At 38.0% G+C, this 13,435-nt stretch overlaps 1 protein-coding gene across 1 annotated transcript in view; it reads left to right on the top strand.

Annotated features, from left to right (window-relative positions):
• The window catches only part of DTHD1 (death domain containing 1), a 66,339-nt gene that overhangs the window by 14,234 nt on the left and 38,670 nt on the right, over positions 1-13,435 (top strand). The window lies entirely within an intron of this gene.

Here is a 13,435-nt window from a genome sequence, read left to right as displayed (position 1 = left end):
CTTCTTTTGTAAAGTGTCTGTTCATATGCTTTGCCCATTTTTAAAAAGGGTTTGTTTGCTTTTTTCCTGTAAATCTGTTTGAGTTCTTTGTAAATTCTGGATATCAGCCCTTTGTCAGATGGGTAGACTGCAAAAATGTTTTCCCATTCTGTTGGTTGCCGACTCACTCTAGTGACTGTTTCTTTTGCCGTGCAGAAGCTGTGGAGTTTCATTAGGTCCCATTTGTCTATTTTGGCTTTTGTTGCCAATGTTTTTGGTGTTTTGGTCATGAAGTCCTTGCCTACTACTATGTCCTGAATGGTTTTGCCTAGATTTTCTTCTAGGGTTTTTATGGCACCAGGTCTTATGGTTAAGTCTTTAATCCATCTGGAGTTAATTTTAGTGTAAGGTGTCAGGAAGGGGTCCAGTTTCTGCTTTCTGCACATGGCTAGCCAATTTTCCCAACACCATTTATTAAACAGGGAATCCATTCCCCATTGCTTGTTTTTGTCATGTTTATCAAAGATTGTATGTTTGTAGATATGTTGTGTTGCCTCCAAAGCCTCTGTTCTGTTCCATTGGTCTATATCTCTGTTTTGGTACCAGTACCATGCTGTTTTGATTACTGTAGCCTTGTAGTATAGTTTGAAATCTGGTAGTGTAATGCCCCCCGCTGTATTCTTTTTGCTTAGAATTGACTTGGCTATGTGAACTCTCTTTTGGTTCCATATGAAGTTCATGGTGGTTTTTTCCAGTTCTGTGAAGAAAGTCAATTGTAGCTTGATGGGGATAGCATTGATTCTGTAAATTACTTTGGACAGTATAGCCATTTTCATGATATTAATTCTTCCTAACCATGAACATGGAATGTTTCTCCATCTGTTTGTGTCCTCTCTTATTTCGTTGAGCAGTGGTTTGTAGTTTTCCTTGAAGAGGTTCCTTACATTCCTTGTGGGTTGTATTCCTAGGTATTTTATTCTTTTTGTAGCAATTGTGAATGGCAGTTCGTTCTTGATTTGGCTTTCTTTAAATCTGTTATTGATGTAGAGGAATGCTTGTGATTTTTGCACATTGATTTTATATCCTGAGACTTTGCTGAAGTTGCTTACCAGTTTCAGGAGTTTTTGGGCTGAAGCAATGATGTCTTCTAGGTATACTATCATGTCGTCTGCAAATAGTGACAATTTGGCTTCCACCTTTCATATTTGAATACCCTTTATTTCTTTTTCCTGCCTGATTGCTCTGGCTAGAACTTCCAGTACTATATTGAATAGGAGTGGTGAAAGAGGGCATCCCTGTCTAATGCCGTATTTCAAAGGAAATGTTTCCAGTTTTTGCCCATTGAGTATGATATTGGCTGTTGGTTTGTCATCAATAGCTTTTATTATTTTGAGATACATTCCACTGATACCGAGTTTATTGAGGGTTTTTAGCATAAAGGGCTGTTGAATTTTGTCAAATGCCTTCTCTGCGTCAATTGAGATAATCATGTGGTTTTTGTTTTTGGTTCTGTTTATGTAGTGAATTACATTTATAGACTTGTGTATGTTGAACCAGCCTTGCATCCCCGGGATGAATTCTACTTGATCATGATGGATAAGTTTTTTGATGTGCTGTTGCAATTGGCTTGCCAGTATTTTATTGAAGATTTTTGCATCTATGTTCATCATGGATATTAGCCAGAAGTTTTCTTTTCTTGTTGAGTTTCTGCCAGGTTTGGTAACAGGATGATGTTGGTCTCATAAAATGATTTGGGAAGGATTCCCTCTTTTTGGATTATTTGGAATAGTTTCAGAAGGAATGGTACCAGCTCCTCTTTGTGTGTCTGGTAGAATATGGCCATGAACCCATCTGGACCTGGGCTTTTTTTGTGTGGTAGGCTCTTAATTGCTGCCTCGACTTCAGACCTTGTTATAGGTCTATTCATAGTTTCAACTTCCTTCTGGTTTAGACTTGGGAGGACACAGATGTCCAGGAATTTATCCATTTCCTCCAGGTTTACTAGTTTATGTGCATAGAGTTGTTCGTAGTATTCTCTGATGATGGTTTGAATTTCTGTGTAATCTGTGGTGATTTCCCCTTTATCACTTATTATTGCATCTATTTGGTTGTTCTCTCTTTTCTTTTTTATCAGTCTGGCTAGTGGTCTGTCTATTTTGTTGATCTTTTCAAAAAACCAGCTCTTGGATTTATTGATTTTTTTAAGGGTTTTTTGTGTCTCTATCTCCTTCAGTTCTGCTCTGATCTTAGTTATTTCTTGTCCTCTGCTAGGTTTTGAGGTTTTTTGATCTTGCTCCTCTAGCTCTTTCAATTTTGACGATCGGGTGTCAATTTTGAATCTCTCCACTCTTCTCATATGGGCACTTATTGCTATATATTTTCCTCTAGAGACTGCTTTAAATGTGTCCCAGAGATTTTGGTATGTTGTGTTTTCATTCTCATTGGTTTTGAAGAACTTCTTTATTTCTGCCTTCATTTCATTGTTTATCCAGTCAACATTCAAGAGCCAGTTGTTCAGTTTCCATGAAGCTGTGCGGTTCTGGGTTGGTTTCTGAATTCTGAGTTCTAACTTGATTGCACTATGGTCTGACAGACTGTTTGTTATGATTTCAGTTGGTTTCCATTTGCTGAGGAGTGCTTTACTTCCAATTGTGCGGTCAATTTTCGAGTAGGTGTGATGTGGTGCTGAGAAGAATGTATATTCTGTGGATTTGGGGTGGAGAGTTCTGTAAATGTCTATCAGGTTTTCTTGTTCCAGGTCTGAGTTCAAGCCCTGGATATCCTTGTTAATTTTCTGTCTGGTTGATCTGTCTAATATTGACAATGGAGTGTTAAAGTCTCCCACTATTATTGTGTGGGAGTCTAAGTCTCCTTGTAAGTCATTAAGAAGTTGCCTTATATATCTGGGTGCTCCAGTATTGGGTCCATATATATTTAGGATCATTAGCTCTTCTTGTTGTATCTATCCTTTTACCATTATGTAATGACCTTCTTTGTCTCTTTTGATCTTTGTTGCTTTAAAGTCTATTTTATCAGAAATGAGAATTGCAACTCCTGCTTTTTTTTGCTCTCCATTGGCTTGGTAAATCTTCCTCCATCCCTTTATTTTGAGCCTTTGTGTATCCTTGCATGTGAGATGGGTTTCCTGGATACAGCACAGTGATGGGTTTTGGTTTTTTATCCAATTTGCCAGTCTGTGTCTTTTGATTGGTGCATTTAGCCCATTTACATTTAAGGTTAATATTGTTATGTGTGAGTTTGATACTGCCATTTTGATGCTAGCTGGCTGTTTTGCCCGTTAGTTGATGAAGATTCTTCATTTTGTTGATGCTCTGTAGCTTTTAGTGTGTTTTTGGAATGGCTGGTACTAGTTGTTCCTTTCTATGTGTAGTGCCTCTTTCAGAAGCTCTTGTAAAGCAGGCCTGGTGGTGACAAAATCTCTGAGTACTTGCTTGTTCACAAAGGATTTTATTTTTCCTTCACTTATGAAGCTCAGTTTGGCTGGATATGTAATTCTGGGTTGAAAGTTCTTTTCTTTAAGGATGTTGACTCTTGGCCCCCACTCTCTTCTTGCTTGTAGAGTTTCTGCCAAGAGATCTGCTGGAGTCTGATGGGCTTCCTGTTGTGGGTGAAACCGGACCTTTCTCTCTGGCTGCCCTTACTATTTTCTCCTTCATTTCAACCCTGGTGAATCTGACAATTATGTGCCTTGGGGTTGCTCTTCCTGCAGAGTATCTTTGTGGTGTTCTCTGTATTTCCTGCATTTGAGTGTTGGCCTGCCTTGCTAGGTTCGGGAAATTTTCCTGGATAATATCCTGAGGAGTATTTTCCATCTTGAATTCATTCTCTTCATCCCCTTCTGGTACACCTATCAAACGTAGGTTAGGTCTCTTCACATAGTCCCACATTTTGTGAAGACATTGTTCATTCCTTTTTGCATTTTTTTTCTAATCTTGGTTTCTCATTTTATTTCATTGAGTTGATCTTTGACTTCTGATATCTTTCTTCTGCTTGGTCAATTCGGCTGTTGAAACTTGTGCATGCTTCGCAAAGTTCTCGTGTTGTGTTTTTCAGCTCCTTCAATTCATTCATATTCCTCTCTAAGTTATCCATTCTTGTTATCATTTCCTCGAATCATTTTTCAAGGTTCTTAGTTTCTTTGCATTGATTTAGAACATGTTCTTTTAGCTCACAGAAGTTTCTCATTACCCACCTTCTGAAGTCGGATTCCGTCATTTTGTCACAGTCATTCACTGTCCAGCTTTGTTCCCTTGCTGGTGAGAAGTTTTGGTCTTTTGTAGGAGGAGAGGTGTTCTGGTTTTGGGTGTTTTCCTTCTTTTTGCGCTGGTTTCTTCCCATCTTTGTGGATTTATCCACCTGTCATCTGAGTAGTTGCTGACTTTTCAATTGGGTCTCTGAGTGGATGCCCAGAATGTTGATAATGAGGTATTTCTGTTACTTTGTTTTTCTTCTACCAGTCTAGTCCCTCTGCTGTACGACTGCTGATGTCCACTCCAGGCCCTGCTTGTCTGGGGTACACCTGTAGCAGCTGCAGAACAGTGAGGGATGCTACCAGTTTTTTCTTCTGCTGTCTTTGTCCCAGAATGATGCCCGCCTAATGTCAGTCTGATCAGCCCTTTCTGAGGTGACTCTGGATATACAGGGGTCAGGGAGCTGCTTGAGGAGACGGTCTGTACTTTATAGGAGCTCCAGTGCTGAGCTGTGAGCTCTGTTGTTCATTCAGGGCTGTTAGGCTGCTACGTTTAAGTCTGTTGCAGCAGAACTCTTAAAACCCCTTTTTTTTCCTCAGATGCTCTGTCTTGGGGAGTTGGGGCTTTCTTTATCAGTGTCCGTTGCAATATTCTGCCCAGCTAGGAGGCAGTCTATTCACTATTTGCCTGCTGAGGCTCTGCCCTGCTGATGTGGGGTCCACCCTGTTGCTGTGGGCTCTGCCCTGCAGCCATGGGCTCCACCCTGCTGCCACAGGCTCCGCCCTGTGGTGGAGTCTCTCTGTTATGGCGGGTTGCCTCGGCAATGGCAGATTGCATCAGCAATGGGAGTGTACCTCAGTAGGGGCGGATTGCCTCAGTAATGGCGGACGCCCCTCCCCCACTGAGCTGCACCATCCTGGGTTCAGCTGTGCCCTCAGTGAAACTCTCCACCCAGAGCGTTTCGAATTGCCGTTTTGTTTGTCCATGTGGGGGTGAAACCAACTGAGCCTGCTCGCCTGGCTCCCTGCCTCAGAGTGCCTTTCTTTTTTTTTTTTTTTGTTTTTTTAAGTTGAATGGATGGCTCTCTCCCAGGTGTTTCAGTTGCCTGCTGTTAGGACACCGGGATCTGTGTGATTTCCCATGCAGCGAGCCACTGCGCTGGCTCAAACACCACTTCCCAGGAATCTCCTGGTCTGGCTCACTGTCCAAGTCCCGTTTAATCAGATGGATATGCTAATCTGCCCTCCCAAATCTCAGATTGTCAGTTAAGCAGGACACCCGGGCCACTGTGTTTTGTGCAGAGTGTTGCAGAGTGCCGCTGAGCTGCGGCGCCGGCTGATGCGGCCACAACAGCCAAAATGGCTGCATTTGCATCCCGTGTCTCTCCTACACCTGGGAATTTCCCCATTCTGTGGGCAATAAAGATCCATCTGGAAATGCAGCTTTGACTCACCCTGTGCGCGTTCACTGAGAGCTGCGATCCTGAGTTGTTCTTACCACGCCATCTTGAATCCTTCTCCCCGAATTCTTTCTTTTTCTGTCAGATACCCTAAACTATCTAGGAGGAATCAAGTGTTCTTTTTGTGCCAACCCCAGCCTTTGTATACATCCTGCATTCTACTGTAGCAATAATATATATTCTCTTTTACATGCCATCACTTAGCGCAATTGAAACATAGTAGGTGCTAAAAACATTAGGTAAATTAAATTAATGAGTACACTCATGAAAATGTAAATTGTATTGCAAATTCATCTGTGCTTTTTGACAATGTTAAATTGATACATTACAATGTGCTAAGTTGTTATTAATCTCATACATAGTAGGTACATTTTCTTCCATCTAGTGGAGCATAAAAAAAGCAAATGTGAGTTTATCTCAACTGTTTATTTAACATTCTTTCATCAAAGAATGAAAGGCAGTTATACATTTTCTATGAAAACAGAAACACCAAAAGCAATCCATACCCCATGTAATGAAAAAGACAATAGCTATTTGAGGCCAAAACATAGTCTGAATATTAAGAATAAAAGGTCTGCATTGTGTTATATGCCTTTATGTCTGAGTGATTTTTAGGGAAAATATAGATTTATTTAATGATGAGCCAGAAAAGATTTCTCATAGCAATAAGGGGGAAAATAATTAAATAGGAGCTTATTCCATACTATACAATCAATATTTTAGAGAATTGGACAGGAAAATGGTTTTTGCCTATGAAAAATGAGTTTTAAGATTCACTTGTTCAAATGCAATATGCGATTTACACCCAAGAATATTTATAAAATATACGTAAGTCACACCACATAATGAAATGGACAGCTGGTAAAGCTACTATCAAACAATAAATTGATCAATATAGGTAAAATTATCAATCTTCTTATTTGCCCCACCTCATTCCATCCCCTTTGTCCTCACTACAGTAACTCATCCCCACCAAATTTAACCACTGTTCTGAAATCTTCAATCATTCCTTTGCTTTTATTTATTTCTTTGTTTGATCACATATACTTATATTCATCCTAACACATTTTCTTCTCTTGCAGCATTCTGTAGGTTAAAGTTGAGTCACGATGGTTTGTTGTGGGAGAGAGCATAGTTCACTGGGGGTCATCTTTGGAGACCATCTACCAGATTTGCTACTAGTTGCTAGAGTGAAAATGATTTTTTCCCATTTCTTTAGAGATATTATGTCACTCTTTATTACTGTTCTGAAATCTGCAGTGGATGTAATTTCATAACTTTATGGATGTTCTGCTTTATTTTGTCTGCTGCTTTCAAGATCATTTCTTTGCACTCAGTGTTTTGCAGTTATCTATGATGTATCTACATACAAATTTTAAACATTTTCTGAATACAATATATTATGCTTCTTGAGTAGGTGGATGTATGCCTTTTCACATTTCTGAAAAGTTCTTATGTGCTTTCTAATCAAATATTGGCACTTCTCCATTGTATGTAATCTGTCCTTCGGAGTTTCCAAATAGATGTATATATGAACACCTGTTTTTAAATTCCGTATGGCTTTACTTCCCTTATGTTTTCCATCTCACTATCTCTATGTGCCATATTCTGTTCAATTTATTCACATTTCAGTTTGAAATAACAAAAGTAATGCATACCTTAAAAATATACTTTTGATCTGTTATTTTTGTTATTGTTTTAGATAATTATACTTTTTTATTTCTTAAAGTTCTATTTTCCCAGATATTCGGGAGGCTGAGGTGGTAGCCCAGGGGATCAAGGCTGTAGTGAGCCAAGATCATGCCACTGCACTCCAGCCTGGGTGACAGAGTAAGACCTTGTCTCAAAAAGAAAAGAAAAGAAAAGAAAAGAAAAAGTTCTACTTGGCTCTTATTTAAATCTCTCGAATTATTTTTATAGTTTATTTCTGCCTGCTTATTTTTTGGATACTATCCTTTATTAAACTTTTCACGTATAGTTGTTTTCATATTAAATCTGCTCATTCTAACATCTGAAGTCTTCGGTAGTGTTTATATCTGTCATCCATGGTATTTACCTCCTAATATGTTTGAGAACTTTTGTTTGCAAGCATACAAACATGGGGTTTCTTCAGGCATAATGGGGTTGCTTTCCTCAAGGTGGCATTTGTTCCCACCTCTGCTGAGAACCCTCTGCTACTTACCTGGGGCTACATAAGCCTTGTTGAGAGCCTTGGTGAAGGTCTCAAGTTCACCTTTTCCATATGGCTGTGACCCTAAGCACTGACAACTCATGTTCTTCTCACTTGATTATTGCTTACGGTTTCATGCTCTTGAAGGTACATTACCGGAAAGGTGTTTGCCATCTGAGTAATCCCCTCATTTCTGTCTGGTTGTTCCCTTAGCTGCAATCCTGACTTCACACATTTTATTTGGAGAGGAGTTTGGAAAATTTCAAAGGAACTTGTATCAAAAAATTCTTTTAAAAGAATACAAGCCAAAAAATTATGTATCAAAAAGCACATATATCAAGATCTAGTTGTTTTACACTAGAGATTGTTCTAAATTTGCTATTTGTTCAAAATTTGTTATTTATAATTCTGAATTTTCTGTATTAAATTTATAAAATTTTAGAGAGTCTACCTAAGAAGGAAATGATAATTTTATAGATAATGAAATAACACATACTACATTTTCCTTTGTGATAATCAATTAGTGTTATATTTTCAACACAGGCAAATCTTATTTAATAGAGTAAAATTGTTTCAGTGAAACATTGAAGTAAATGCTTACTGAGAAAATAAGATTTGTCTAATGTATTAAACTTGGAGATAGTGTACTTAGAAATATTTTTAATTCATATATACTATTTTCCTTAAGAAAATAAAGTTCCCTATTTTATTTATTTATTTTTTTTTGAGACGGAGTTTCGCTCTTGTTACCCATGCTGGAGTGCAATGGCACGATCTCGGCTCACTGCAACCTCCGCCTCCTGGGTTCAAGCAATTCTCCTGCCTCAGCCTCCTGAGTAGCTGGGATTACAGGCATGCACCACCATGCCCAGCTAATTTTTTGCATTTTTAGTAGAGACGGGGTTTCACCATGTTGACCAGGATGGTCTCTATCTCTTGACCTCGTGATCCACCTGCCTCGGCCTTCCAAAATGCTGGGATTACAGGCGTGAGCCACTGCACCCGGTCTAAAGTTCCCTGTTAATTGGAATGTCAAGTGAGAAATAATTTGGTTTTTAAATAAAAAAAAACTATCCTTGAAAAATCCCCAATAGTGCCTATTTCTCAGTTACAGAAACAAAATATTAAGGTATATTGTAGCAGATTTTTTATCTTTCAAAAAATCTTTTGAATGTCCTTTTTGTGACATTTAGGCATTTAACTGGGAAAATGTGAGTGTGTACTGTTAGGCTTGAGAAAATGCAGCCAAAGGGTATATCTATCAGTTTGCCTGTTAGACACCTTATATTTTGGTAATTGTACTACGATTTCTGCAAATTGTCTTTTCTACCCATGCAGACTCAATGAGAGTTTCTATATTCATTAATACCCCTATGTATAATTAAACACTTAACCCGAAAGGGGCTGATTGTAATTCCCTGATGCCTAATAAAAAGGATAATTTGGAGGTAGCTCACATTTTAGGATATAAAGTCAGGAGTTGCCAACAGCCATGATTTCTGCTGCTGGAAAAAGATGGTCATTAATAGTAATAGAAACAAGAAGAAAATAACAGAGAAGAAAAGTAATTAAAGATTATGCTCGAATTCCTGATAGAGTTTTTATCTGAGGCCCTTCACGTTTGTCTGTTTGCCCCATTAACAAACAAGGATTACTATAATCAATTCACTTATAAGTAAGTAAAATGGATTAGGGCTTCGGTTACCTGTACCCCAAAAAGTCTTAGCCAATGCATCCACTTATCTGTATACTCCTTGGTATATGAATCTTATTCTCCCTAGGGATATGCAGGCAAATCTACCGAGTAAACAGAGCCTCCTGATATTAAACAGACTGAAGTCATCACTTCTTTTTTTTTTTTCTGAGGTGCAACATTATTAAAACATTTCTGTTGGATTGAAGTGGATATTCTGATGTCAGTTAGCAAGAAAAGATAGCATAATAGAGAAGGAAATCTGAATGGATGACCAAATTTTAGCCTAGGGTGACCTAGGCTCATTTTTTTTTTTTTTTTTTTGTCTAGGAACTGGATAAAATATAAGACAGTTCTAGCACTGTGAAAATTTCTTTGAAAAAATTACAGTGAGGGCATGTTGTTGCCACGGTGAGTGGGTCCACCCTGGTACAGTGTCATTGGGAGCTCAAGCTCAGGGTGGAATAACTGAATCACATATAGCATAACAGTGGAGAGAGATTTCTTGTTATTCCTTATCTTAAAAGCTATTACCAGAATAGTGGCACATGCTGGTAAATACAACAAATGAGGGCCTAGCATCAGATTGTGGAGGAGCTTATGTTTTCAACAGTGGTGAGGCAGCAGCAGCAGCAAAGCAAAAGAGAATGGGAAGCACACATGAAGACTCAGGACCAGTTAGCTTATGTAGGGTTCTCTGTACAATGACTATAACTGAGACACTCTGAACTGGGGAAAGCTCCAAGGGTAGATAGACCTACAGTCAGAAGGGACAGTTATATGAAGAGAGAACATTTCTCTCACTTGTGTGGTAGGCACTCAGGTCATTTGAATTGATATCCAACAGTGATTACACTGATTACAAATGGTGAAATTCAGATCCACAATTTGTCATAAAATATGTCAAGTATTGACATAAATATGACAATATTTATGACATAATATTAACAGGGATGTGACATTTTAAAAATATGTCAAATATGTCACCACTTTATGGATCAAATAACAATCCATGTAGAAATAAAGACTACCATAAATTCATCAATATATTATAGTATTGACTTCAGGCAATGTGGCTATGTGGACTTTCTTCTTCCATTTACTTTTCCACTTTAAAATAATTTTATAATCAACATGAATAACTTAAAATGGGAAAATATTTAAAGCTTTTTTAATACAGCATAGCATTTAAAATTAATACTTTAATAAATAGGGTTTTCTTATAAAAAGTTAACCCCAAAACTTTAGCGACACTTATGTTTAAATATCTATGCATGATGAATATCACAAAGAAAATATCCTGAAAGTAAAATATACTATAAAAGGAGAATTTTGATGATGTCAATGCTTGTCAAATTCTGTGTCATATTATTTTTTTCCACAGATAAAGTAACATGACATTTTAATCAGTAGCCTCAGAGAGATTAGTACTGTCTGGGTGAGTCCCAAGCAAAATGTGATCATATTAAAATAAACACATTTAAAAAATAAATGTTTACTATATTTGGAACTATCACTATGTCAGCATGTTGTCTTTTATGGAATCTGATCAAGTACTATTCACTGTCAGACCATACTAGTTGTCAAACTTTGCTAATAGCATATATTATGGAAATAGTTTAGCTGCGGAGCTTGTTAACAGCTGTCAGACACAAATATATCATCAGATTATTTAACTTGAATGTGGACTATGCCTAGTAAAGTTTAAGTTTAATCTTTATATCATTAAGGACTCTTTTGATATACATGACAGAAAAGCAAATCCAACGTGTTTAAGCAAAAAATAATTTTTGATATATGTAAATTAAAAATCTGAGGATGTATCTATCTATATATTTTTTCTTAAACCAGGAAGAACCTAGTCTCTTTTCTTCTTCATATCTATCTGCTTTCCTCTGTGCCAATTTCATTCTCTGACATCCTTGCTCCTCATTCTGGCAACATAGCTACATCTTTATAACTCCAAGTTCAGTGGGAAAGAGGAAGCGTTTTCCCCATGAATATGCATAAAAGCCCAGGGCCTGATTCTCACTCCAAATCTGTCACAAACCCATCACTGAGTGGATCACTGAAATCAGAAGACAGATATAGTGCAGATTAGCCTAGGTTTTGGCATGATAGCAAAACTCTCAAATCCCAAGGGCTTAAACAACAATCTTTGCATCTGTCGTGACCCTCAAAGACAGGCTGCTTCTTGGTCATTCTTATTCTAGGACTGATAGAGCAGCCACTACCTGGTTGCTATCACAGTGCCAGAAAAAAGACCTTTGGATAGACTCATATTAGCAATTAAATGCTTGGCCTCAAAGTGACACTATTTTTTTTTTTTTTTCATTCACATTCATTTACTGGAACTAGTCACTTGGCCCCACTCAACCACAGGGGCCAGAAAGTGAAATCCTATCATGTATGCATATCAGGGCAAAATTGGATATTCTGGTGAACAGCATTAATGAATGACAATGCATTCTTTGGCTTAGGTATGTGACCACTAGTCCTGGGGGTAGGGACAGCTCCACCACCCTTGGGAACCTGTCAGTCTCCACAGAAAATTTAGGTTTCTGACAGAAAAAAAGTAAATGGTTGCTATCAGAAAAAAATACATTTAAGTCATTTCTAGTAAATGATCAACATTCTGGATTCAGTAAGAGTGTAACTTCCTGTGTGAATAAATTATTAACTTCCAAGAGTTAAAGAATTTACTGTATCTGTAGTTATAACCCAGCAGCCTAAAACTAAATGTTGTTTTGTCCCCTAAGCTCCTAAGTTTAATCTAACTGATCCCCTGCAGTAACCAATACAGAGTAAGAAGTTTTCAGGTAGCATAATTAGACTAGGTATGTTTCCCCCCAAGATGTTCAGTTATTAGGGACTGTTCTTGATTTAGTTGTAAGGAACAAATGTTCACTTAAACAAATTCAAGAAAAGAGATTATTGTGAGGCTACAATAGTTAACCTCTGCTTTCCCCATCTCTATGACTATGTGGACTCTCTCCTCTTGACTTTTCTCCTTTTCTCTAACATCTGTTTTTCTTTCCTGAATAATCTTTCTTCTTAATTTTCATTGACCAAGGTACTACAGAAATGGGATTATGACAAGTTCCAGTCCCTTGGCCATTTAGTCAAATTCCAAGGAAAGATAATCAAATTAACTGGCTGTTGGAAATTGGTATACTGTTAGTCACATGAGCTATGATTGGGAAAAAATATCACATGGCACATACAGCCAATTTTTTCAGGACCTTTGGGTAGGGCAGGCTACACAAGAAGGAAATTTGTTCAAGTAAGCAAATCGGCTTTGCCTGCAGTTGGAAGTAGGGTTAGAATATGAATACTACTTGTGCTCACTACAAGTGCTTTACATTTAATCCTATGATGTTGGTACTTGTATTAGTCCATTTTCATGCTACTGATAAAGGCATACCCAAGACTGGATAATTTGTAAAGAAAAAGAGGTCTAATGGACTCACAGTTCCACTTGGCTGGGGAGGCCTCAAAATCATGGTGGAAGGTGAAAGGGACGTCTTACATGGCAACAGGCAAGAGAGAATAAGAGCCAAGAGAAATGGGAGACCCCTTATAAAACCATCAGATCTCAAGAGACATATTTACTACCATGAGAACAGTATGAGGGGAAACTGTCTCCTTGATTCAATTATCTCCTACCAGGTCCCTCCCAGATGGGAATTATGGAAGCTACAATTCAAAATGAGATTTGGATGGGGATACAGCCAAACCATATGAGTAATATTATTACTTTCATATGATAGGTAAGATAACAGATACAGAGAAATCAAATAATTTGCCCATGATCATAAGTTCATAAGAGGCAAAGCCAACCAGGGCTTGAAACTGAGCGGTTTTGCTCCTGGATTTGTGCTCTTATTTTTTTTGCTATACAACCACTCTTTGCTATCCTTGAG

Source organism: Callithrix jacchus, chromosome 3 (assembly GCF_049354715.1).
Source record: "Callithrix jacchus isolate 240 chromosome 3, calJac240_pri, whole genome shotgun sequence".
In the NCBI taxonomy this organism is placed as follows: domain Eukaryota; kingdom Metazoa; phylum Chordata; class Mammalia; order Primates; family Cebidae; genus Callithrix; species Callithrix jacchus.
Note: the sequence above shows the minus strand (reverse complement) of the source record. Positions and strands in the feature narration are given on the sequence as shown.